The sequence below is a fragment of the Centruroides sculpturatus genome, unplaced genomic scaffold, assembly GCF_000671375.1.
Source record: "Centruroides sculpturatus isolate CEXI.00-Female unplaced genomic scaffold, Cexi_2.0 scaffold338, whole genome shotgun sequence".
NCBI lineage: Eukaryota > Metazoa > Arthropoda > Arachnida > Scorpiones > Buthidae > Centruroides > Centruroides sculpturatus.
The window spans coordinates 315,066-318,424 of record NW_019384628.1 but is presented as its reverse complement, the minus strand read 5'-3'; positions in this window follow the sequence as shown (position 1 = coordinate 318,424).

Here is a 3,359-nt window from a genome sequence, read left to right as displayed (position 1 = left end):
GCTCAAGCAATAAAAATTATATATAGTAATGCAGTCTGCTCACAAATTTGAGTTTGAAAGTCATGCTATCTTATATTATCATTTGCAATGTGAAATCATACATTTAGTAATTCACATATTAAAGGGCCCTTAATATTTATGAAAATCCATTCATGAATATTCATGGGAGCTGATTAGAAAGGTGCCATATCAAGGTTAAAACTAATTTAGCATCAGTTTGATTTTTGATCTTTCTGATTTTTATAATCTAAAACAATGCTATTACAAAAAATTGTTATGAAAGTTATATCTTAAATTCTTAACTATTTTCTTTATATTAAATTGTATGATGTGCAAAGTTATACTTCTGATAACGAAGCAAATAGTTAAGTCAAAATTAAAGTAATTATATCAGTTTACATATGGAAAACAAATGAAAATTAATAATAATTGGGCTGCAATTTGAAAAAATTGTAGACCTATAAATTCCCACTTTTGGCTGTCTGTCTGTGTCTAACTGTCCTTCCTTAATCTCGAGAACAGAGTTAGACAGATGAAAGTTGAGACCAGATATGGAAAGCTTAGGTCCAGAAGGCTCAATTAATTATATACGAACTTCTGGTTTGCACTAGAACACATTATTTCAATTAAAACTTTTTCCTTGAAGGCATTAGATGATCAGCACGATTCTATTGCTGATAGAAAGTATAATGTACAGTGACAAGACACTACTAATTTGAGGTGGAGAACATATATTTTAAATTAAATAAATTAAAAATATGATTAAAAATTGAGGCCTGGCATCATGACAATGTCACAATAAATAATTGCTCATTTCTAGTTAGAAACTAATGATAAATAAGAATGGAAGTGCTTTTAAGAAAAGTTATCTTGACAATCATCTCAGCACCCAGACTATAAAAAAGGGGACACAAGCTATAAAAATGGACATCATACATTATGCAGGAAGCTTAAGGTATGATGCCCTGTTCAAACTCTATGATTCAATGTTGGATTAGCACTCTCACAAGATGACTCTGGTTACACTCAGGACTAACTTGGCCTTGAAAACAAGGAATGCAGTTTTTGTCAATATACAATGCACATGAAAATAATTGCATGAGACAATGGTTAAATATCATTCATTAGTTTCTTTTATATTTGCAGAATAGGATAGAAGTCATTTTCTATTATTTGTTGATTGTGGAATTTGGAGTCCCCTTGGGAATTAGAAAAAGAGCAACCCAAACAAAAATAGAAGGGCATGTACCCCAATATTTCAGCACCCATATTCACAATATCACATCAAAGTTTCATCTCCTAGCTGCATTTATATTGAATAGACTGAACATTATTATTCCAATCAATTTCAGTTTAAAATTTAAGTCTAGTCATTAAAAATCAGTTTATAACAAATTTGTAAACTGATTTTACCGGGTTTGGTTATAAATTGGCTTACTTTATGATTTTTAGATTATTTTAGAAATCTTTAATTAAATACATTGTTTAGTTTGGTTGTTTGAAAATTTCAAAAGTCTATATGACATCTAAATGTTTAGGACATGTCAATATGACAAGCATTCTTAGCATTAAAGGTTAATGAATAAGGCAATAAAATTTAAGACTAATAGCATCAATATGATCATTTGTCTGATCAATCATCTTTTTTATCCACAATAATCATACAATGTAATTTGTTGGTCAGCTGTTGATCATCATCATTGTTAATTTTGCCATTCGCATTCATTGAGTTTAAAGAATATTTCATTGTTATAATTAAAAAACTCAAATCTATTATGACATTTTCAATATTTCAAAATTATGAATATATTGAATATATTTCAGTATTTAAAACAACAAAACAATTACAAAATTAATATAAATATAATTGTGTATGTATAGTTTAAGAATATTTACAAATAAAACTTTTAAATAAAATTATTTATTATCCAAACTTACTATTTTCATAAGGATCTGTACAGGTAATTTNATTGTATATTCGAATATTAGTGGCGGAGTGGAATCTCTGTATTCTCAGATTTCAAAAAGCCAGATTTGCGCATGCGCTTTACGGAGCACCAACCTCACCCGGTTTAGCCGGTGGAAACCTACGACCTTGAGTTGATGCTACACATTCCAACGCTTCCAATTCAATCCGGAACCGGTTCCGGGCGTTAGCCGCCCGCCCGCTGGATATTTTGCCGATTACGTGAATAACGAGTAGATTTATAACTTAACCCAACCGATAAGAAATTACTGGTATGTTTTTACGACAGTTCTGTATAGTTGACAGGAGTTTAAAAAATCCATTAAAATATTTGATATATTTATTCGGATTTCAATGTTAAACCAGTGATATTACGATTTCGTATATCCCATCTTTAAGGGGATGTAGAAAAAAACGTGTACAATTCTTGTATAATGTTAAAAACTTAACCGTTACTTTGGTAGCATCATTTACAACTAAATTTAATGAATGAGAGAGATGCACGAGGTATAGAAAAGGCTCTAGAATTTATTTTCCTTAAATTTACGATTTATGTACCCGTTTGTCATAAAAATTTTTTTCCACTTTCTCCTGAGACTACAAATATTCGAGTACAAAGTAACCGGTTTCGACTTATTTCTACTTAAGAAGTAGTTAAATAATTAAGCGATTAGGGAATTGGGGACACAAAACCCTTATGAAAGAGCCGAAATTTTACTTAAATAAAAGCCTAACCGAACCAATCTCTAGCCGAGTACAGTGGGAGTGATTTCTTCGAAATATTAGATGTAATAAAGACAGACATTTTTCCAGTTCGACGAGAGTGACCGAAAAGTTGTAAATTTTGGAAATTTCCGTGGACAACAACTGGTCCTGAAACAAATTAGAAAACAAACGACGGACAATCTATTAAGTTTAACATATTAAGACTTTTACAGCTATGGTGAGAACCGTTTAAAATTTACAAGAACCCTGTCGCGTCTTTTGACATTTGACATTGACCGGTATCGGCACCCTCGGGATTTGGCAGCCCGCGTGCATGTACTGTACACACCGCACACCTAGCAGGACTGTCTCTGATTCCACTCGTAGGGAGCTATTTGACTAAATGGTTAAGATTTAAAGAGTAAACAATATTTTATGTTATTTTTATGTACGTTTCATTACAAAGCTATATTTAATTATAATTTTCTTTAAAAGTATATTCATACAATTGAAGAATGTTTTGTACCAGGTATTTATATCCACCACACATTTTATTTCACCAAGTAAGTTTTTATAATTTTATTTTTAATTTTAGCCCTTATATCGTGGCTAGCGATTCGGAATGTAATTGCGATATTGAAAATTTATTTTAAAAAAGTTTTGGCTCGAGATCATATAATGAAAAAGA